Source organism: Pteropus medius, unplaced genomic scaffold, assembly GCF_902729225.1.
Source record: "Pteropus medius unplaced genomic scaffold, Ma_sr-lr_union100, whole genome shotgun sequence".
Classification (NCBI taxonomy): Eukaryota; Metazoa; Chordata; class Mammalia; order Chiroptera; family Pteropodidae; genus Pteropus; species Pteropus medius.
The window spans coordinates 7,483,188-7,508,919 of record NW_024349797.1 but is presented as its reverse complement, the minus strand read 5'-3'; the positions used below and the strand labels follow the sequence as shown (position 1 = coordinate 7,508,919).

At 33.1% G+C, this 25,732-nt stretch overlaps 1 protein-coding gene and 1 pseudogene across 12 annotated transcripts in view; one reads left to right on the top strand and one right to left on the bottom strand.

Annotated features, from left to right (window-relative positions):
• CEP128 (centrosomal protein 128) overlaps positions 1 to 25,732 on the top strand; it is a 348,588-nt gene that overhangs the window by 173,099 nt on the left and 149,757 nt on the right. The window lies entirely within an intron of this gene.
• LOC120619952 (uncharacterized) lies at positions 19,034 to 19,147 on the bottom strand (annotated as a pseudogene).

Here is a 25,732-nt window from a genome sequence, read left to right as displayed (position 1 = left end):
AATTGTCATCTGCTACATTTCATCTTGGGCAGAGTTCCCTGTAGCACCAGCCGACTTAATCTCACCTTCACTCCCACTGTTGCCCTCAGTTCCTCTGAGACCAGTTTGATCCCACAGAACCATCTGCTTGGCAGCCTCCCTGCATTATGGCCGCCTCTCAGGTAGGTGCCCCAGCCAGACCCTCAGCTGCTTCTGTTTCCCTTTTGGATCACACAGGAACCAAAGGCTAATCAGCAGATTAAACCCCGAGTCCTTCTATCTGACACGTTCTCCTGCCAAGGTGATGTGACTTTGCTGTCTGGGGCAGCCTGAGAGGCAGTCACTTTTCAGAGTCCTGAACAGCGATCAAGAGCTAGAGCCCTGCCCTGCTCTGCCCTCAGTTTTACCCCTGCTAATCTAATGAGCTTCTTCTTCTCTAGGCAGAGAACAGGGAAGGGAAAATCAATTCACATGTGAGACTGTCTTGTTCCGCTTCCTCTCTCCTCTCTGCTCTTGTTTGAGACACGAATGGAACAGACTTTCTCATGTGTCATATCCCATTCCTGTTGGGATATCCCTTACATTAAACCTATGTGGTCAGCTAAACAAGGATGTCCGCTGATTTGCTAAAATGGGAGACAGTGTTTTCTCTCAAGTCGGTATTCCGGCTCCATAAATTCTCTTTTGCATGAAAGAAGCTGAATACTACATTGTTCCTTCTCTTTGAATTCTTTATGTCACAAAATCCTAAATTACTAATTCAAAACAAAAACCTTATTTACTAATTATAACCTCCACGCAGTTGGATAGATGCTTTAGAATGACTAGGACAAAGCCTACATACCAAGAAAGACAAAAGGAAAAAACTAATAATTAGAAAATCTGTAACTACAATATATAGAGTCTCTGAAATATCATGGTCATTGTTTTGGTAAATGCCAGTACACAATTCCTGTGATATAGCTTTTGTCATGTGTCACGCCATAATGTTAACTCTCAAAATGTTGAAGTATGTCTGATTTTCAGCTTTCGCCCTAACAGTTCTGTCTTCAGTGAATCTTCTTGTAATCTTCCCTAAACAAACTTTTATTTAATAAAATAAAACAGTACATTCAAAATCTGATTTAACATATCTTCACATTTTGAGGTAAGCAAATAGAACAGATGTTACAGGGTAACTTACTATTTCTATTTAAAAATGTTAGCCTATTTTCTATTCAGCATTTTCCAAATTAGCCCGAGTTATTAAAAACAAAATGCAAGCACAGACAAAAAAAGGAAATGTCTGTGTCTTTTTATTTTAAGAATAACATAAAGATTTTCAAATGTTATTTTAATAGTAATAAGTTGAGAGGAAAAAATAGACAACTTAGAAAGTATTTCATTAAAAATCCCTAATCTCAGATATTTCAAAAGATGTATTTCAAGACATTCAGTTGAATGACTGTTAGATACATTTTGGGAGATATAATTATGGCATGAAAATAGAAAATCCATTGCTCCTTAGTAATTCTAAATTCTTTTATTGTCTAAGAAAAACAACCATTATACTTCTAGTTTCTTGATAAGATATATTCTATAGTAAAGCTAAAATAAGAGAAACTTTGTATCTCTGAAAGGTCACATCGATTCAGAGTTTCAATATTTAGAAAACTTTCATTTCTCAAGTGTTAGTTACTGGCATTTGGTAATTTGATATGACTTACATTCAGAGAAACTGCTAATAATATCAAGGAGTCATGTCTTAGGTTTAAGCCAGATAATGTTCAGGTTACCTTAAAACCAACCCTCCATCTTTGCCCTGAGTCATCATTGCCTCCTTCCATTATCCTCACTCTCTTCTGTATCTTCATAGTACATCCTGTAACGCCTCTTTTCCTTTACTATATCAGTGTTCTCGAGTCTGTTCTATACAAACAAACAAGCAAGCAATGCTCTCTGAATTTTAAACCCCATCTGGGTACGACTTAATTTTGTTCTTATTCAAAGGTCTTTGAAGAACCATCCTGCTCATTGTTTTTTCAACTCCATCATTTTTTCTTCAACCTACTGAAACCTGATTTCTCGTCGTATTGCTTTTATGAAACCACTCTCGCTAAGATCGGTGGTGACGTCTAATTGTAGAATCCAAAGGCCACTTTTTCCTGGGCTGGTTATATCATTTCTTCTGTAGTATTGGACATTGACGGCTGCTCTCTTCTCAGTGAACTTCCTCGACAACACTCCTCAGTAAGTACAGACGTACTTACTAAATGTATTTGTAAATATTTTTCAAGCTTCTCTATCAGCTTGTTTTACTCTATCCATTTGTTAGATTTCGGTGTTTCCTAAATATTCATTCTAGACCCTCCTCTCTTCATACCTTGCGTGCTCTTTGGGAGATTTAATCCAGTCTCATGATTTGAATATTCAAATGCTCCTGACCTCTAGCCACAATCTCTTCCTTCAGATTTTTATTTGGGCATTTAACTGTCTCTCAAATATGTTTGCTTGGATGTCCTACAGGTAGCTCAAACACATTGTGTCTGAGTATTAACCCTAGTACTAAAGAATCATGTTTTTTCACATACTACTTGTCTTCCTTTATTCCCCATTTACCCACTCAACCAATCTGGAAATGTCTAGGTCTTTCCAGTCTTCTCCCGACAACCCCCGCCCCCATCCATCCCATATCCAAGCTATCACAAAGTAATTCTCATTTACCTCCTTCATAGCTCGAAAATCCACACCCCTCACTTCCTTCACCACCGCTTTTCGTTTTTTTCAGTTACTACTAAACTGTGTTTCACACTTCCCACATTCTATGCATGGCACGTTTCCTGTCTCTAAATCTTTCCACTCTAATCTATTCTCTATAATACCAGAGTGTTTAATCCATAAAAATATCTGCAGATATTTACACTTGCCCAGAATCTTTCCATAGTATTTTGTTTCACAAGGGGTATATTATATGGACCTTAAATTTTTTTTATGGATCCTTTGAAGATCTATTAATACTCTTACTGTCCCAGGCTCTTTGCCCTGCAGCAGCACCAGCTACTTGGCTATTTGAACACGTCATGCCATTTCATATTTTGACCCTTTGGAAATGCTTTTTCTGTGTTTCAAATTCCATCTTCAGCTGCTGGTGAACTAATTATTTCTCAAAGCTCAACATATGTGTCACCTACTCTCTGAAATATTGCCTGGCCTTTTCCCAACCTCTCTCTGGACCAATGTAGACATTTCTGACCTAATGTTTCTTCAACCATATCTTCTCCTTTATGAGGTTGTGTGTTTTTTATACACTTTGCACTTCTTCTGTCTTTCATTTTACATTTTTTCAGTGTGGGCAACCTCTTTCTTTATAGGCACAGTGCAACCCGTGCAATAAATTTTCTTTTTCTATTCCAAGTTTCGCTCTCAGAAACATCTCTACTCCCTTTCCTTTTTTTAACCTACGCATTTGTAAACTGTTAATAATATGATTAATTTCACAGTTTAAACAACAGAGAATTCTTAGATATGGTTAAGGTACAGAAGTCATGCAAATGATGAAATCTCCTGTCATAAAGAATAAAAGTTTTGAACTGAAGTCATGTATCAGGAAGAGTTTAACACACTCGTGGAAGAAAACAGATATATGCCCATTATATCCCTTTTCATTCTGAAATTAAATGTCCCATTTGAAGCACTAGCATCCAAGATAAATTGCAAGTGATTTGATATTCAATTGTGTCTTTTAAAAAATTATTTTTCAGATGTGTATTAACAATACAAACATAATATTTCAACAAAATTATTGGTTTGAGTACGCTTTGTAACCTATGGACAGTGCCATTTTTAAGTGGGAAATTAAGTGGTCTAAATTGCAAACAGCCGATTTATAGACATAATTAAACATATTAGTAAGTATGGAGCTGCCTTTTCGTAATGTTTTTGATTTTAGATTTCCCAACTTAGTATTGGATATTTTCTTGTTCTCTTTCTCTCTTTTTTAAAAAGTATCATGTCCTCTAATTCTTCTTTTGTAAAGCACCTTTAAAATATTTGATGAATTAATTTTTTCCAAACAAATAATATAATAGTTTATTTTTAATGACCAAAAATAAATTTCATATACGGAAAAAAGTGGATTTCGATTGAGCTTTGAAAGAATATTATGTGTCTCATTAAAGGATAAAGTGAATTTTTTTGTGAAAAAACTCCTGATGTCAATACTCTTGCTTCTGAAATAGATCATTGATAGCTGTTAAACTCTTGCATTGTCTAAGAACAACTGTACAAATGACACGGAGATGTGGTTTTCTTTCTGACACCGTTCAATTATGATCTTAAAGTGAAATATTAGTGGAAAAGAAATTGTATTTTTGTTAGAGGGGACTTGAAAACAAGTTAAAACTGGTAAATAGACCCTAGATTTTATCTAAAATATGAATATTTCATTGAACTATTGCTCTGCAGAGTTTAGGAAACAGTGTAGGCTGCTGCTGCTTTTAAGGCTACTGATACCTCCAGAGTATCTTAGACCTTTGCATTTCAAAGTACGGTTCATGGACCAGCCGCGTTTGCATTACCTGGGAGCTCGTTTGAAATGTAGGATCTTATATGTAGGATCTTATGCCGCATCCTAGATCTCCTGAATTAGAATCTGCATTTTAACAAGATCTCTAAGTGATTCAAATGCACATTGAAGTATGAGAAGTGCTGACTTAGACCAGTGGGATTTTATGTTTCCTAATTGGAGAAAGATGGTAAGACTCCCTGTAGAAAGGGTTCAGGATTAGTTTTATAGCACCACACGAACAAACTTTCCTTATCTGATGGAAAATTAGGGTGAGTTGATCTGGGCAAGACTGTGGAGGCCCACCCAGAATGTCATTTTAAATCTGGAAGGATCCTTAAAGATTATTTAGTCTAACTCTATCTTTTTATGGTTAGAAACCTGTGTTCCTCATGGTAAAGTTAAATATTTATCGAATAAAATTTGTTGTTGCCTGAGGGCACAGTCTGCTCGCTATAGTCTAAATAATACTACTTAATGACTTAACTAGACATAAGGAGAAGGACATTCCATGCTTGTGCTTTTAATTTTATCTGTAAAGTTTTTTCCAGTCTCCAGAATTTGATGTCACCAAGTTATGGTGGGCATTCTCCCAAATCTGTTATCTTAATGAAAGTTTTCATGGAAATTGTACTTGTTTATACTTTTGACAATCAGAGTACACATTCTTTCTTTGGTATCATCATGATAGCCACTGCTTTAAATAATTGAACTCGTTAGATTAATTTTACTTTTTAGGCAGAGTGGTTTTTTTTATTTTCTTTGAAATTTGCCTATATTGCGATGACTAATGGAAGTTGATTTCTGGATATGATTCAAAACCATGATCTTAACTCTTTTAAAATTTCTTACCTAACCAAATATTCATTTGCTTACTCTACCAACTCTTATAGGTATTGTATTATTAGTTTACATTTTTATATCACGCTGATACCTCCATCTGGCTGTATCTTGTGTTCTGATGATTCCTGACAAGTAGCCACAATTACTCTGTTTCAACAAACTGTTTGATCCCTAATCCAATTTCCACCTTCTGTCCAAAAACCCTTTCTCGTGGGTGATCAGTTATAGCAGTTTGTCTTTTGGGGAACTTTTGCAGCCACTCTATGTCCAAGAGGAAGAGTTCTTTTTATTTTATTTGTGTTGCATATTTTATTTGCCTATGACTTTCCCTGATCAACAGTTACAAAATTTTATTAAATATTTCTGGGTGTGGACTATTTTTAAATTATTATATCTTAGAAATAAATGTGAAATATTAACTTTGTTTAGTTGCAGTTATCTTAATTTTTAATCTTCTTGGAATTTAGGTTGAACTGTCTTGACCTACAAAACTGCAATTTCATTTGGTTCAACTCAATTAGTCCATTGACCCTTTGTTTATGAAGATTTAGAGAGTAATTTCCTTTTTTTTTTTCTTTGGGTAGCATTTTTTTAAGTTGGAATTTTATAAATCTAAGAGGGTCTAGATTGCGAGAGAACAGTTTGCTCTCCTTCTCTCTCCTTGCCAGGCAGTCAGCCCCAGTCAACTGTTGATTAGCTGCTAAGGCCTATGGGTAAGGTGAGCAGGTCCTAGGTCTCTCTGTTATTGTGACCATGGTTAATCCTCCCCTGAGCATCTGACCTCAGATAAGGGGGAGAAGGTTGTGGTTTAACTGTAATCTGGGATTACCCATGACATTCTCTTTTGACCGCTGTTCTCACTAAACAGAGAATCATTTTTCTCTGTCAGCTTGTAGTAAATTTTAAAGTAAATTTTGCCTCATTTGAAGAAATAAAATAAAGCCATTCTTAATGTATCGAGAAAGCCAGGATTTAAGAAGCGTTCATATCTATATTTGTTGGTCTGTGTATTTTAATAGCAAATTTCCAGGTTGATAATGCTTTCAAAATGAAATGATACTAGATGTATATATAGGTCACAGTAACTGAACATACAAAAGTTTGTGGGTTTATTTAATACTCTATTGTTTCAGTAGATTTGTGATGGAGAAATAGGAAAGATATTACAATATTGTCATTTTTTCACAGCTATTAATTAGAGTATACTTGTGTTTTAAAATTCTATGGCAAATATTTAATCTAAATTTACATTCCTAACTGTGAAATTTTTAATGAGTAAAAATAGAAAATTTTCTGATCCAATAATATATCTTATTTGGCATATTTTATTTAATAATAATGCAATATTTCAGAATACTATATATTGAAATTGAGTTCCAAAGTGGTCTCATGATAAAGAAACATCAGTTCAGTAAAAGGATACTGGAAAACCACAAACTAATGGTTATTTAATAAGGTATTAAATATAATATTGATAGGTGGGTTTGTTGTTGACACACTATTTTGGAATTGCATACATATGAAAAGCAATATATTTTCCTATCACTCAAGTGTATGCTGTAGGGTTTTTGTTACACTTGCCTTTAAATATCTTGGACAAAGTGTTTGTAATGATTTTATCTATATCTGAGCCAACCAGTATGAGAAATTTAATTTTCAGAAGATTAAAGCTACTTAGCATCAAACTCTCTCCCTGAGTAACTTAATTGAAACTATATGTCTGCCAAAGTGTGTTTTCTATCAAACATAAACATAAAGCAGTATGAAACAGTGAACCTAATTGAAAACATTAAGGCTTCTAATTCAAAAATTTCAAACAACTTACTAAAAAGACCACTTTGTGCAATAGCAAGTGGAAGGGGTTAGAACAGAATGAATGGTCGGTATTTCCAAGATTGCCATGTCTTGTACTCAGTATCGCATATCTGCTGTTACTTTGGCATTTTTTTCCATCTTCTTGTTCTTTTCCTCAGTTTATTATGTGATTTTTTAAAAAGATAATTTAGGAAGTCACTATAGTCAATCTATAATTTTTTTAACTCGATGGTAATACTTATAAATTTTAATTCGTGAATGCATAAGTTAAGTGCTTTTACTTTAAAATATTTTAATGTTTTACCCATTTTATAAAAGAACGTCCTCAGCCTCTAATGTAATAAGCCTGTTATATTATGCATAACTTTTATTTATATGTATACATGTACATAAATGTTTACACATAAATCCCCCCAAAACCCCATTAGTACCCTAGTATTTTTAGCTTTTCAAAGCCTAACATCTTTTCAATATATGTATTCTTAGTCTAAACATATATTTAACAAAATTTTGAGCACTTTTGTTATTTAAATATAGGTGCATCTTTTGTATAGCTGACTGGAATGTGGGGATAATGCTTAAATAACCACGAATTTCTTTCACTGTTCTTGCCCTCTTTAACGCCAACTCTGTCTTCTTCTACTTTTGGTCCCTCTAAATACACTTGCTTATTTTATATCAGTAATGCCTCTAAGTTGTAGCTTGATCTCCATCCACTTAGGTTTTGAGCAGCCTGAGTATATAAAGCATTTCTTACCCATCATTGTAGTTCAAATGCTTGGTGTGCCCTTTGGTACTCTAACAGTTTCTTGATGAATGTTTTGGCGTAATTATATTGCTGAGAAAAACTCTACCTTACGATTCCTTCATCTTTAACTCTTGGTGTTTTTTCTCACATCTTTCTATTATCTGCCTTCAAGAGGATTTGATATAATTTAGACTTGATGGTAAGAAACTGTATAGATGAATTTATAACAAAGTAACATGTTTTAGAGAATTCTAATAAATTTAGTAAAGTTATCTGATTTAGTTATTCCAAAACTTTATAAAACAAGCAAGGACTCCTCTCACTTATTTTCCTACAAAAACAGATAGAATGATAATTCTGTTATTATTTTTATACCACCTTTAGGGAATGTTTCCAGTATTTTAATACCCTTCCATTCATTGTCATCAACTAATAGGAAGGTGAATGGGGGCTCTGGTGAGCTGCTTAGGTGATGCGTTCATCTGATTTAACAATTGAGGAAACAACATGAAAGAAACATGAAATCTCGTTTTATAGAAAAACGTTATCCAGGTTTGAGAACTATTGCAAAGAGCTTCTTGCTAAAGCTGATGCTATTTATTAAGTCAGAATAAAGAATGTTGATTTCACTTATTTTTATTACATTGATATAGAATAAGCTAGTGAATAACTGATTTTATGCATTTCTTATATTTGCTGGGAAGGCTATTTTTACAGTGAGGACAGATAGCAGAGAGCAGCTACTTAAGGTCAGTATGGATTCTGGACCAGACAAGTAAAACCAGTAAGCATAAGGATTGGAAGAAATTATAAAATCTCATGAAGGAGTTACTGATCATCTAGAAATACTTTTTTTGTCGTTTTAAGCACAATTATTATAATATTTAATACTTGCTCTAGCCAGCACCGAGTTTAGAGAAGCATGCATTTGGTAGAGGGTAAATATTTAATGATGTGGTTAAATTGAAATATTGGCAAGTCTATATTTTATAAAAGAGCTGAGGGGGAACTAGACATAGATAATGAGATAGAGACTATAATCTATAAAAGTCAAGCTAGAGTAAGGTAAAGCAACTATTAGAAAGAGGGAAAGGAGATAAACGATTTAAGGCTTTTCATAGAGGGATAAAAGCATCTTTATTAATTCTATGACTATATATGTCATATCTTTCACCTGGGAATAATATATTATGTATTTATGTTCTTGAATAGGTTGTATCATCAGAAAATAACAGGCATTCATTGGCGAGTGTTTATTTTCAAGCATGAGTAGAATCTCATTTCTGGAGAGAATTCACTCTTTTAAGCTCCTAACTGGTTAACCTCATACATACTTAGAGTCCTCTTTTTATTTTATTTTCTAAACTTAGGAATAGAGCTAGAACATTTTGGATTATGCTATGTAAAGTGTTCTTTATAGTTTTGATAGATGATGTTTTATATGAAAGTAGCATTTGAGTTTATTTCTTTTCACAGCAGGATTATAGATTATCCCCAATGATTGTATCCAAGAAAAAAAGTGATAGAAAGTCTGGCTCTACTGTATACATGCTGTTCCATTTCATTTTAATTGAATTGGAGCTCTCAGGTCACTTGCAGGAATCCGTGCTTAACTGATGGGCAGTTCTTCATGACTTCAGCTGCTGTGTAATTTTCCCTTGAGCATGTATATCTCTTAAAGAGTAACTGTCCATGTTGAAAATAGAGGGTGGATGACAATTGACAAATAGCCTTTTCTTAAACCAAGAAATCTGAAAAATATAGATTAGTTCATCCTAGCTTTCTGTATTAGGTACTCTACTATATAATTCTAAAACATATGAAAGATGTCTCTTAAACATGTTTTTGAGCATCCAAACATTTTTCTCGCTAAAGCTCCTAAATTATTTGTTGTTTTATTGCCAATCTAATACCTCAATTGCAATGAAGTTTTTGTGATTATGACATATTGTAAGATAAATAATATTGCTCTGTTTTTCTTTTGATATGTATCTAAATTGTTCACTTCATTAGGCTCAACCACACTTGGGCAAGTTATTCATTTCATCAACTATAGATTGTTAGTTGAGGAAGAGTACTTTTTTTTATTAGATATACAGAGGGTTCTAGTTCTTGTATAATGAAAGTAACGTTCTTAAATTTTTATTTTAGTTTTTTTAAGTTAAATTTATTGAGACATTGAATAATAAAATTATATAGGTTTCATGTATACAATTCAGTAATACATTATATGTATATTGCCTTGTGTGTTCCTGACCCTAAGTCACCATATATCTGACCTCCTTTACTTTTATCTACCTCCCCGCTCCCCCCTTTTTTTCTGGTAACCACTAAACTGTTGTCTGTGTCCATGAGACCCTGTTTATCCTGTTCATTTGTTGCTTTCAGTTTTATATCCCACATATAAGTGAAATCATATAGTTCTTAACTTTTTCTGTCTGACTTATTTCTCGTAGCATGATAATCTCAAGATCCATCCATATGTCGCAAATGGCAGTACTTCATCTTTTCTTAAGGCTGAGTAATATTCCATTATATGTATGTACCACATCATTTTTATCCAATTATCTATTGAAGGACTCTTCAGTTGTTTCCATGTCTTGGCCACCATGAATAATGCTTCAGTGAACAACAGGGTGCATACATCTGTGTGGATAAATGTTTTCAAATTTTGGGGGTAGATACCCAGAAGAGGGTTTGCTGGAGCATATGGTAATTCTATTCTTAAGTTTTTGAGGAACCTCCATGATGTTCTTCATACTGGCTATACACACTCACCTTCCCACCATCAGTGTATGATGATTCCTTTTTCTTCACAACCTTTTCAGCGCTTTTTATTACTCGTCTTGTTGATAATAGCTGTTCTTACAGATATGAGATGGTATCTCATTGTGGTTTTGATTTGTTTTTCCCTAAGTGCTAATGAAGTTGAGCATCTTTTCATACGTTTGTTGGCTGTTTATATGTCTTTTGGGGAGAAGTGTCTGTTCAGATCCTCTGCCCATTTTTAATTGGATTCTTTTGTTGTTGTTGAGTTGTATGAATTCTGAAAGAACTCATGATTTATATAACACTTTTTTGATCTATATAACACTACTTTCACTCTTAAAATCAAGTGAGTAAGAGAAATACTTTCTAGCTCTTTTTAAGGCCAGTATGTCTATAAATAAGCACAGATTATCAACAGACAAGAATCAGACAAAAATACACATTCATGAACACATATACACTCCAAGTTTGAAGAAATGTTGACGTAAACTATAGGTAATTTAATGATTGAACTACTTCATATGTCAAAGTTTAGATGTGGTGCTTTTCTTTTTTGGCTCCCATAGTTCCAAAATATGAGGCTACTATCATTTGGAAACTAAAGTCAGAAAAGGAGTGTAAGAAAATAACATTTTAGACTAATTTTATTTACAAATATAAATGCAAATATTTAATATTATATGAAAAAGATACTATATAATGGTCAAGTTGTCTTTGCCCTAGAACTACAAAGATAATATAATATTAGAAAATCTGTAAATGCCATTTACCATATTAAAAGGATTAAATGAGAAGAACCACAGTTTTATATCAATAGCTGCAAGAAAAAAGTATTTGATTAATTTCTACACAAATTCATATTATAAAAATATTTAGTAAATTAAAAGAATTTTAAAACCTGATATAAAATATTTACCAAAAATTCCTTAAATACATCATTTTAAATAGGAAGATACTATTAAAAAAAAAAAACAAGTGTAAGGGTTAATGCTCATTATCACCACTTTTATTCAACCTTATACTAGTATGAGTTGCTAGCCAGTGCAATAAAATAAGAAAAAGAAATTTATGATATTTATTATATAAATTTAGATATAAAATGGATGGTAAAAGAGGAACTAGAACGGCCATTTGTAGATAATCTGTAGATTTGTAGATAATCTGACTGTTAAAGGAAAAATAATCTACAGACAAATTATTAGAAATGGTAGAAGAAATTGAGAAATATCTGGATAAAAATTAGTTTGTAAAATCAATTACATTTCCATTTACTAGCAATGAACAATCGGAAAACATAGTTTTTAAGATTCCATTTATAAAAGCAACGCAATGATTATGTGCTTTAGAATATATCTATGAAAAGATGTGTAATGTGTACACATTATAAAACTTTATTGATATGCTTTAATAGATAAACGAATGTTGAAATATCTCATGTTTACGAATATGAAAACTTTAATCATACAAATGTTCAGTTCTTTCCAAATTTGCCCATAGATTTAGTGATATCAGTTTTAATAAAAATACCAAAGTCTTTTTTATATAACTTGATTCTAAACTGTTTATGGATGTGTAGCTTAGAGAAATTTTGAAGCAAACAGGAATGGTGTCTAATACTAATAGATGTTAGAACGTACTGTGAAGCTTTACAACACTAGTGTGGTATTGGTTCAGGATCGAACAAATCAGTAGCAATTCTAGCAACAGAGGTATAAAACTTTGCAATATGGCAGAGTTTACATGGCACATTAGGGTGAGATAGAGAACTAGTCGGTAAATGTGATAGGCAAAATGGTTAGTCCATACGGAAAATAATTTGAACTTATTCATTGATAGTTTTGACTACCTTAAAGTTGAAAACTTTGTTCTTCAAAAGATATTTTAAAAAAAGAAAAGGCAAAGAAACAAACTATAGATAAATGTTAGTTCTAAAACTTAACCTACCAAGTATTAATATCAAGAATAAATGCACTACAAATAATAAGAAAAAAGACAACTCAATCAAAAGTGGGCAGAAGACATAAATAAACATTTAATAAAAGAAAGACATATGGTTCCAATAACCATGAAGAAATAATAAGATCATTGTGAGTTACTAATTCAATAAAATCTCATTTTTCACTTAGCATACATTTAAATCTAACAACATGAAGTGTTAGAAGTGATAATGGCTCACCAGCATCTTATTGTCAATGTAGTGTAAATTGGTATAATCTTTCTTGAAAAAAAATTGTAATGTTTTATAAGTTTGAACACTCACATACCATGTATTCTAATAATATTACTCCAAGTATTTACCTAAGAGGACCTCTGACAAAAGTGTGACAAGTGGTATGTCAAGAATATTCATAGAATCACTGTTTAGCATAGCAAAAATCAGGAAAGAACTCAATGTTTCATCAACATGCTTTGAATAGCAAGGTATTAATTAAAGCATGATATTATACTCTACTTTTGTGTGTTTTAAATTGATCATAAATGAGAATGAACGAATGAATGAATGAAAGAATGAAAGAAATACAAAAGATCATATAAGGGAGCAGGATGGAGTAAAAAGGAATGGGAGTGATTCTGAGATAAAAGCAAAATGGCTGTAATTCATGATTTTATTAAGAATTTCCATTTGAGCCTTAAACAGCTCTATACTTTAAATAAGATCTAAGTAATGTGCTACGCGCCTGGTATCCTTATGGGTTTATGGGAAACCGTGTCTGTATATTACTTTCATGCAGTATAGCAAGGTGTTTGCGTCACTTTATAGGGGAGAATGTGAAATAAATTCTCTGGTGGTTAAGCGGATGGTGACTATTTTACCTTAGCGTCTTCTTCCTCTATAATAGAAGTAGCTCATTGGCAGTGTATGTGTGGAGGTAAAATAATGCAAATTAGTATGAAATGTAGGCCTTTATTTTGTCTCATTCACACATATACTGGCATACATTCATATATACATATATACTCATATATATTTGAGATTTTTTTTCTTTATTTAAAACCATAGAGTTTTTATAAAGCTCAATAAAGAAATTTTCTTATAAGGAAAGAAAAATTAAGCCCTTACGTATTTTCTTTAGCCTGTTTCAAATATGTTTGCATTTGACTTTGAATACTTTCAGAACCTTGCAATTCCTTTTCCGGAAATCATAGGATGTGTCACAGACTTTTGAGTACTGTCGGATCGCTTGCTGGTGAGCAGAAGTGAAAAATCTCTATAATGATGTGATCTCAAAAATTTCTGTAATAAGAATGATGATGACGATGAATAAAATTATAAGAATAATTATTATTATAAAAACAATGTGTGTCAAAGCCAGAGTTGGAACCCAGGTATTCTGATTAAAATCTTATAGCTCTTTACCACTTCTCTATACCAAAAATGTGTACATATTTTAAAGTGGCAAAAAAGTAACGAATATTCAAGAAACATTCAAAAACAATGCTTTTATCTAACAAAAGAAAGGTAAATGGACCTCTTTTGCATAATCCTATTTATAGAATTATTTTATTTTCTCTGCTGAATTACTTTCAAATTTGCTAACCAGAAGCACTATTTCCTGTAAAAGACCAATGATTCAATATCCTTCATTTATTGTTTTTGCTGTGAAGATAGCATGTTCTTGGATTTATTAATTAATTTCTGGGAGTTTATGAGCTTATCTCTTCTGGAGTTCTGATGCTTAAAAAAAATGAAGGAAAGGAAAGGCATACATATCTCCAGGAAAATTAAAAGTATGCCAGGATTAGAGGTTGTAAGCGTTTTTACATTTCTGAGTATGATATTCCTTTGCTTTAATTCGTTTTAAAAATGCTTATCAGCTCATTAATGAAACAATAGTTTCAGTGAGGCAAGAATTGATAATATATACTTCTTTTAATAAATATTCTAGCTTTCTTTAATTGTGCAAACAAATACCACAGAAGGTTCCTTTATGATTTCAGAATGTAGTTGTTTTAAAATGGTTTATAATTATGTAAATCTTTTAGTAGAATTATAATCTTTAATTTTTATTATGGTAAATTTCCTTGTTATTGTTAATTATGGTTCGAAGACATATTTCAAGGGAAAAAAACACCTTGAATATGACAATTGCCATTATATATATCATACAATATACAAATGTATACTACCTCTGTTTTCTAAAAAGATTTCTAATTATTACACTTTTTTTTTTAACCTTGAATATCTTAGAGACAAAAGTTTAGAATCTTGAGCTTAAGAACAAATTTTTGGGGGAGGGTAAAGGTAGGAATTAAATTGCCACTGATATATTTCACTTAATTTCACAAACTTCAATGTCATGATTATGCAGAAAAGCATCTTTCAATTTTATTTAGTCTTCATGTGTTATAATATTTTCTCCAGATGCTATAGTACTTTCGAATTAAAAAAATAAACATTCAAACTAGAAAGCATAGGCTGATCTTGTGAAATGAAACTAATCAATTGATTCTGAGGTCAAAGATATTTTAGAAGAAATAAGAAATCATACTACATATGTGCTTTTAATGGGCACAGATTCATATCTGTAATTGGCAGTGAAAAGCAAGAGACCAAGAAAAGTATTAAAAACTTTGGGATTTGGTTCAACATTCTTATGACTCCCTCTATCCCTCACTTCCCTACATTTTGTAGCTCATTTTACCTGAAAAATGCTTAGCTCTGTTGGATTTGTTTATTTGATTGTTGATTATCTTTGTAGTTCCTTTTTATAGAAACTGGTTTGAACAAATAATTTATGACTATAGTATTAGCAAATCTCTGATCTTATTTCTTTTAAAAACATTTTTCTGTGCATTTTCATTGTACTTTATTTTGTTGCTTAATATGTATCTCAAAATTTGTTTAATGATAATATCAAGTTAATATCAGAGAAGAACAAGAAAAGACTTATTTGTTTCTTACAAAGATTATTTTAAACAATAATTCTTTCTAGTTTTAATTTCTCTATTTATAATAATTTAATTTCTTTATTTGTAAAAATTGTATAGACTCTTGTTTCATGGCCGGTAAATAGCTTACATTTCCTATTGATATTGCCTAGAAAACTGTAATTTATAATTGGCAGGCCACTGGGCTTCAAGGTCAATTTATATGTGCCATCTCTTTAGTATAAATCCGTTTTTGCTTTTACTAAATTGGAATTGTGAAAGGTACTTTTAAACTTCCAGGGCCTGTCAGTTTTGATATGTGGGGATAATTTTGAAGGTGTAAAATTCTCCCCAACCTGTCCCCTCTGCTCTTTCCCCAAGAAGCAAGAAGGAGAAAACAGATTACCATATATAGACAATACAATCAAGAGATCAGTGATTTGTGAACAGTAAACCATAAAGCAACATCCCCTGTAATCAATCAGTCCTTCTCCATGGCTCATTAAAGTAAAGCATCCAATTTGCCTAGCTTGCAAAAAGAATGGTGAATTTCATTTTGAACTTTTCACATATCCAAACTATTTTTGGTCTGCTGTCAGTCTGTTGCCTGGTTAGTTCTGTTCATTCTCTATAGCTTATCTTTGGCACAGGAAAAAAAATTATCTTTTAATTATTTATAAGATATAGAAAAAGTCGAGGCCTCTTTTTTATTGTAGAGTTAGCGATTGTGTTGTGTGCTGGTTTTATATGACACACGTTTCAGAATGACTAAACTCATCTTAGGTTTAATTTTGATAATCTTCCTAGGAATCTGTCTTGTGATATTTTTATCAATGATGAGCCATATGTAACTAACTAATGGGGAAGTCTGTCAAAGAATTCAAGAGTTCTTAAGAATCATCTGACACCACCAATACCTTACTTGAAATCCTAGGCCATACCTATAGAGCAGCAATTTGTAGTTTTTACTCCTTGTTTTTAATTCACAAAGACTTGGTCAGTTTAGTAGACTACTCATTTTAATGTCTGTCTGTATACATGAGTCTACTTCTCAGGTGTTCTTTTGTGTGTGTGTGTTTCCCCTATCCCTTTAATAATAGGTCATTCTCTTATTAAATTGATTCAGTTATGTAGTACAATGTGGCACATAAGTGCTTTTGTTCTGGACTTAAACATGTCCATTATTTCTAAGATTTCACCATTAGGGTATTTGCTCTAGTTTGCTTTTTATTTTATATTTAGATACAACATATGTGCTATATTTTCCTTTTTATTTGATATTTATGATGTATAGATGAATATGCATACATATATTATGAATTTCTTAATGTGATAGTTTTAGATTGGTATTCTTAATTGATAAATTACTTTTTCATATGCTGGTACTGAATTTATTTGCTAATATTTTATTTATGATTCATAAGTAAAATGGGTCTCTAATGATCTTTATCTACTTTCAGTATATTAACATTTTTTAACTTCCTAAAATTAAGTATTTTAAAATAAACGCCCTTTCAAGACATTAAAAACAAAATCTGCTAAAGTAGATCTTATACTGTTTTAGGACTCATGAGTGTTACAAAGTGACAGAAAAGCTAACTGGTGCTGTCTTAATAAGGAGACTCCCTTTGCCTATCTGTATTAGTTTGCTTGGGCTGCCATAACAAAGTACCACAGACTGGGTGGCTTAAATGACAGAAATTTATTTTATTATAGTTCTGGAGGCTAGAAGTCCATGATCAAGATGTCGACAGGTTTACTTTCTGAGAACTGTCTCCTTGGCTTGTAGAGGCCATGTTCTCCCTTTGCAGTCACATGCGTCTCCATCTGTGGGTGTCCTGTTCTTTTAAGGATACTAGTCAGATTAGGGCTTACTCTAGTGACCTCATTTTACTTTAATTACCTCTTTAAGGGCCCTGTCTCCAAATATATACAATCGTATTCTGAGGTACTAGGGGTTAGGATTTTTGCTGGCCTTTAAAATAAAAAACATCTTTGTGTTTTACTGATTTACTATTATTTTCAAGAAGTCAGTTGATGCCTCTTTAAACAAATAATATTGCTTCTCAATTCCATTACTCTTTCTGAGAAGAAAGAGACCCAGAGGTAACCACTATCTCAAATTTGGTGTTTATTATTCCCGAACGTATTATATACTTTTATCACTATATATAACATATCGACAACATTATACATTGTAATAAAATATATGTACTATTAGTATATTTAGTATATAACTTTACTATATAGTAATAAAATATATATATATACAACAAAATATATATACTATTGATTGTAGGTTTTTAAGCGTTAGATGACTTTTCTCACATAGCAATCTAATTTTTAATTTTGACTCCATTGACCATATAATATATAGTTTTATTTCATTCATTTTAACTGTAATTATGTCATAATTCATCTTTCCAATGTTAATGAACATTTAGGCTTCTTCTAGTTTTTTTCTTTTAAAGCAATTTCTGTGCTGAGCATCCTTGCTTATGGCTCCTTGTGCATATGTGAGATAATTTCTCCAAGATAGATTCCTAAGAGTGAAATTCTTGGATCATAGCCTAGTTGTAGATAATATTGTCAAATCATTGTGCAAAGAAGTTGTTTGGTATATATTTTCATTATTCTCTCGTTTTGTATTTTAATATAATACTTGGCATTTGCAGACATTTACTTTCAGAAAATCAGATGTGTGGGTCACTTTTCTTTGAATCTGTGAATTGACTGATCATGTCCTTACCCATTTTCTAAAATCACATTGTTTTATTTGACATTTATTGGAACACATGCACACACGTTTTTAGTTTAATTTTATTTTGGTTATATGCATTGCAAGTCTCTTCTCTTATTCTATGACTTATCTTTTAATTTTGCTATGGCTTCAATTATTTAACAGTATTTTTTCTTCTTGCTCTAGGTTCATAATAATGGTCTTTTATATTTTCTAATAAAAGTTTAAATTTTTTGCTTCTCACATTATGATGTTTATTTCTTCTAGAATTTATGTTTGTGTGTTGTGAAGTAATGAGTGTTGCCAAATAATTTTCCATTTGAATGATCTTTAAAAAAACAGGTCTGAGTTTTATTGATTACTGTAGTAGAATTTTTACAGAAGTCAATAGAAATCTCTATTATTATCTCTTCCTAATACTATTATTTCTCTTCCTCTCTGGATGTGAACATTATAACTTTGCTATTTCTTAGCTCTGCATGTTTTAGTACTTTTGTTACCTATTTATCTATAATAAAAAAATATATATAATAGGTTATCATTTATTGAATAGCTCATCTTTGCCCTATTCATTTTTAAAGTCTGTATTCATGAGTCTTCTTCTCAGAGCTGCTTTTGTGGGTTTTTTTTTTCTTTCCCCTATTAAATTGACTCAGTTATATAGTGCAATGTGGCATATAAGTGCTTTTGTTCTGGACTAAAACATGTCCATTTTTTTTTTTTTAAACGCCTACAGCACCTGGTATTCCAAGGTGGTTTCCCATCCAAGTACTAACCAGGCCAGACCCTGCTTCCGAGATCAGATGGGATTGGGCTTGTCGAGGGTGGCATGGCCATAGACTATGTCTGTTATTTCTAAGATTTCACCATTAAGGGTATTTGCTCTAGTTTGCTTTTTATTTTATATTTAGTTATACATGTATGTGCTATGTTTTCCTTTTTATTTAATATTTATGATGTATAGATGAATATCCATACATATATACATTTTATGAAATTCTTAATGTGATACGGCTTTCGGTTGGCATTCTTGATTGATAAATTATCTTTTTATATGCTGCTCCTGAATTTATTTTGCTAATATTTATGATTCATAAGTAAAATTAGTCTAAAATGTACTACTTTTAGTATATTAATATTTTTAATCTCTTAAAATTAAGTAGTTTTCATTTTTTCTATTCTTTGGTATAATTTCTATAAATTATAGGGATTACCTATTTCTCGAATATTTGGTAATGTGTAGCCATGTATTTTTTTGGACTTGGTGTATTTTGTTTCGGGAGTGAGGAACAAACCTTTGATTACTCACATATTTCCTTCAATGATTATGCATTTATTGAGGCTTTATAATTTTTAAGTCAATTTTAAGTCAATCATAAACTTGATTGTAGTATTCTCTTGGTAGTTTAAGAACCTCAAGTCCATTTCTAACTGGAACCTTCCATTTTTTCCTAATACTTTATTTTTTTATCTTTATCAATTTTCTGATCAGCTTGTTTTCTTTTATTAGTATTTTTTTCTAACCAAGAGAAGATTTGGATATTCTGCCTCATTGTGTTTCACAGTTTCTTGTTCTTTGTAGAAGGATTTCCAATGCTTTTTATTCCTTCCTTCAGAAAGACGGAATGGTATAGTTAAATTTCTAGGCCTTGGAGGCAGCCTGCCTGGGCTTGAATTCCAGCTCTTCACATCACAGCTGTGTTCCTTTAGGCAAGTCATTTAACTTGACCATGCCTCAGTTTACTCATCAATAGAATCAGGATAATGTAAATATTTTCCTTATTAATTATTTTCAGGGTTGTCAGGGAATATACGAGTTACTTCACATAACATGATTAGAACAATGCTTGGCACATAGTACATTTACAATTACTGTTAACTGTCGTTATCAGTAGCAACACTCATTAACACTACCGCCATCATTATCATCTTCATCTTTAGTATATCATGATCATTTAGTATCATTATTTCTTTGAACATGATAAATGTTACAAAGTTGTTACTTTAAAGTCTTTGTCACAATGCTCTATAAAATTCATTGACTCTGAAGGAAATTCATATTGTGACTATTGATCTTATTGGCCAGGTTTATAGTGTTAGATTTTTTCAAATGTTTTACAGTTCGGGATTGAAAACTCATTTTGATTGGTGGTTATTGCTATTGTTTTCTCACTTTCTCCCTCTACGTACCCCACTCCCTAACAGTTTTTAGTTACTTCTGTCTCATATTCCCAAATCATGTTTGACACTTGATTCTGGGTTCATGCCCTGGAAAGATATTGGCTAGATCCACATCCTGTTATCCACAGCGCCTCAGCCACTCTGCTGTTTCCCTTTGTAATGTGTGTCTGTGTCCTTGGGCTTTCAGTTGGTGTAATAGCCTCAGGTAGCATTAGACAGCATTTTTCATCAGCCTCCTTTCTAATGTCTGTAGCACTACCCTAAGCATCTGGCTGCAAGTGGAGATCTTGGGCCCATTTCCCTGTCTTGAATGAGTCCTTCAGGTCCCACTTATCCTATAGGAGCTGAACTCCCAATCTCTCATCTGATTCATGATCTGGAGCCAAGCTGGTGTGTGGCTTTAGCCATGTTCATCATTGGAGGACTGTGAGGCTTCATGTTCATGGAGACGGTTGTCTTGTTTGGAGTCCTGGAAATGGCTTTCTGGTTTCTTGTTTTTAATATATTACCTATCAGTGGTGTGTTCTTAGAGCAAAGGATGACAGTCAAAGCCTGAACTTAGGGTGCCATCCTGATTGGAAGTTTTTAGTGACTACTTTTATCTATATTGTTTCCTCTTGTCTACCTTCTGTGAGGTTAACTTTGTTCTTAGTCACTTGTTACTCCTAGTCTCTTTACCTTTAGTTTCCTCCTGAGCTTCATGGCATATTGCATTTACATGTTTATTTGGATATTTTTGGTCTCTCTTCTCCCCATTAGAATATGTGTTCCATGAGGATAGTACTTTGTTTTGTTCCCTACTATATTTCTAACATCTTAAGAAGTCCCATTACTTATGCAATAGGTACCAAATAAACATTTTTAGAATCAATTAATGAATGGTGATGTTTTTGTCCTGAAATGTTTCATCATTATTGGATTTCTGTTTAACATGTATTTGCAACCCTCTGTTGAATTCTCAGAGAGCAGTGATACTGACTGTGGGAGAGACAGGCCTGTGAGTGTGGCCGATTCCGTGGGAATTAAGTCTTTCCTAATTCCTGGGAGACATAGACCTGCCTTATTTAACCTGCCCCAGAATCAAATATGTGAGTCTTGGGTGTCAGAACTCCAATTTCAACAAGGCAACTCAATGCCTTGTTCTCTTTCTGTGTTTCTTCCTCAGGTGTCAGCAGAACTTGGAAATTCAATCTGTGCTTGTCCTTCTTCTTCCCTGTTATACTATTGTTTTATTTAAAAGGATTACATGGGGGTTTATCCTGCGGACACATAGCACTTCCCTCTGCTGCTTATTATAAGGAAATTTGATTGAATCAGCTTAGTGAAGTTGTAAAGTTAATTACCCTGGTGGTTGTACTCTCCTGATTTTTTAATAATTGTTTTACTCTGCTGTTGGATGCCCTGGAATTGCTCATACCTCAAAGGTGACTTTCTGCTGTTCCTCTTTCGGATAATATGCTCTTCTCAGCTTTCTGTTATACCATCTACTTTAAAGGCTGCAGTAATTTTTCATGTTGTGGTCAGTTCATGCCATACTTTCTGGTTTCTAGTGCTGGTATAATTGTAGCTTTCTTTTGTATTTATTTCATTTCACAACTGTGATTTTATGATTTAGGACCTGGAGTGGTGAGGAATATGTTCTCAGTCAACCATCTTGATTTAATTCTCCCACTTTTTTTTCCCATTTGTTTAAGAAAAGGACCCTTTTTATATCTATATAATCTAAGATGCCTGTGTTAATTTTCTCCGAGGAGAGATTAGAGAACCAAGAGCGATCATTTAGACACCGATTCTGGTCATTTGGAAGTTGGAAATTGCTTATATCCTGTCATGTTTTCTTCATGTGTAACCTGCGAGTTACCCCCTTTTTCTTTTTATGGAGTTTGAAACTCCTGCTTTTGCCACCTACTACGTGAAGTTTAAAATGTATATGGTAGCCAAAGCTTGATTATACTCCTATCATAAGCCATAGTACCTGCCAATAAAGAGGTGAGAGCTGAAGCCAAGAGGGTCAGTTATATCTGAACTAGGGAAATGAACTTATCCTCTCATGGCCTCAGTTTCCTCATCTATAAAATGAAGATAAATAATGCCTACATCCTAGAGATGTGGTAAGTAGTTGTTTAGTAGTTGCCCTCATTTCCTCTCTCTGCTTGTAACTCTTCATTTAGCCAGAGCATGAGCTTGCTAACTACATTCTTCTGAAAGCTCTTTCTCAGCCTGCTCATTATTTAATCTCCTAACTTGGTAAACTCCCAGATACCATTGTTTCTTTAGAATCTATAAAGTTATTTTTAAGACCTGAACTTTCCTCTACCTCTTCTGATGCCTGCTGTCAGGAGGCCTTGGGGCCATCCCCTCCCCATCTTTCCTGGACATCTAGCTTGGAAGGCATCTCTGATTTCCAGCTGTTAGGTACCACAAATACAGGTCGCAGCCTGTGTTTGAGGTCAAGCTGAACACCTAAGGAAAGGTAGTTAATAGGCTCTGGAAGTGTACATTTTCTAAGAAAGGTGATGAGAAGGTTGATTTCATATTTCCCTGCCAGGGGCGGATATGGGTAATGATTACATTGCGGCTGTTTAGGATATTGGAAGTGCAGAGAGGAAGGGGATGAGGAGTGCAGGGCAGGAGGTTACGAGGTAAATTTTACACTGGAGCTACCTCTAAATACTGACATTACAGCTAATAAACAGCAGCCTTGATGCCAGGCATAGGAAGAACAGTGCTGTAATGTGGAACCAGAATAAAACTTGAAGTCAATCCTGGCTGAGCCGTCTGTGACTTAATTGAGTGCTGCACTTTCCTAGGTCTCTGGCTTCAGACCTGAGCCTCAGCATTGTCTCTTATATGGGGGGCCCAGGGAAATTATAGCAACCTCCTGGAGCTGCTGGGAAAGTTCAGAGAAATCATGTGAGTAAAGTACCTGCGACAGTGCGTGGCACAGAGGAGCCCAGTAAGCGCTGGTGTTAGTGCTGCTCTTCTTATTTCTGCTGCTTCTGTTTTTATTATCATTTTTTATTTATTCTTTTGTTTTTTTTTGTTATCATTATCATTACCATTGGAAGGCAGCTGGGAAAGCTGTTTTCAAAATTTCAAGGTGTTTTATATCCTGACTGGCAAACAGTGTAAAGCAAAATGTGCTATAACCTATAGAGTTCACTGACCGAAATCAAAATTTTTATTTCTGTGGTAGATTGTAATATTGTTGAAAATTTACTGCTTTCTGGAGGAGGATTATATTTCCTGGTCCCACAGACATCAGTTTGGCCATCGATATTCTGTTGATATCAAGAGAGGCCATGCTAGTTTTGACCAATAAAATGTGGGTGGAAATAACATAAATTACTTTTAAATAGGAACTTTAAAAGCCAGGTTACAGCCAGCAGTTCCTCTTTTCTATCCTCTGTCATGATGGCAGTATCCTAGAGAGAGGTGGCCCCTCAGCCTGGAGCATATAGTGAAGATAGCAAGGGGAATGATAAAAAATAATCCTAGTCACTCATGATATGGGGATTGTTTATTTATGCAACAAAACCTAACACAGTGACAGATTCTCATACTGCATATTTCAGACACTCAAGAGTATCATTTTCAAGGATGGTAAAAAGAGAAGTACAGAACTTTACTATTCAATACAAAAGCAACTAGCCATATGTGGCTGTATAAAATGAAGTAAAATTAAATTTTAGTTCTTTAGTTGTACTGGCCAAATTTCCAGTGTTCAGTAGCCAAATGTGGCTAATGGCTTCCACAGCTCTAACACATTTCTGTCCTCACAGAAAGTTCTGTTGGACAGTGGTGTAGTGCCAGAGACAATCCAAGATTAGCTCAAGGGACATGTCTGATGTTTATTTTTCTTCTTTCAGTGTTTTTTAAAAAATACATTATTCCATAATCTGTCATCTAATTATTATATCTGGGAAAATGATGGAATTTAATTACATAGGCTACCCATGTTTTTCCCATTTTTCTGTCTATTAAACTGTGTGCTATCAAATTAAAGTCGTCTGGACACCTGGCTTTATATTGTTGATTGGACAAAGTAGAGATTGACGTTGGGAGTCCATCTTGATCTCGCAAAGACTAAGGTCACAATGAATAATAACTCTTTAAAGATAGTTGATTTAAAAAAATTATAATAAGTCATTAAAAGGTAGTAAAATAAACATCTCTAGAGACTGCAGTATTATTATTTAGGTATAAATTTAATTTTAGACTTTAAAATTTAATGTTCGAAAGTAAACATATAAATCAACTACCTTCCATGGCATAAACATTCCTAAATATTTTAGTGCCCACTAATGAGGTACATACTCATTTTTCATTAATTAGTTATTGAATGTTTCAACCAATGTTATCCATTGATAGTGGGGTCATTTGAAATGCTGTCACTGCTGTTTCTCATGCATTCAGCTCAGATCGAGTTGCTCATATCTAAAAATCTTGTTGTTCTACCAAATCTGGAAAAAGCTTTTGTCTAAGCATCCAGAAAGCTTCTATCTCTGCTGATGGGAGATTTGATAGAAACTGAATGATATTGTTTCAGCCCAATGTATTCTGTATAATTAAGCAATTGATGTTCTTCAATCCATTAAGCAATTTTCATTCACCCTCCCCAACACTACTGTGAATTCATGTTTTGTTTGTTATTCTGATCATTTTTTTAAAAATCTCATTAGTTGGAGTTGAGAGACAACATTAGTGAAAATTTAAATCATAAAGCATTAAGCATTCTGGGAAAATGTACTTACATTGCTTAATACGTATAGTTATTTGAAGTCAAATTGTCCAGGCAAAACCTTCTTTAATGAAAAGATAAGAATTATAACTTCACAATAGCTTTTTAAGAGACAATGTTGGCCCATATTTACAGTTTATTTATATGTATCTAGGTAACAAGTACATCTTAAGTTCTGGCAAACAGTTTGGTCTTTCAGTTGTATAAATATTCCCCTTGAAAACAATTTGCACTATTTTGTTGTCATCATTGTTATTCTTAAGAGTTAGACTTCAGTTTAGCTCCTATCACAAGCAGAAACATATCTCTAATTATAAAAGATTTAAGAACTAGGACTATTAGGCAGAACGACTGAGTACTTCCTCTGTGGTTGTCGAGAGCCTCTGTATCTTTGAAGTATATTGAAAGTGGCTCTAAGATCTCAGGGTGGTCCTAACCGATAACAAATATTAGCACCACAAACTAGTAGACTCTTTAGGTTTAAATATATGGAAATAATACAAT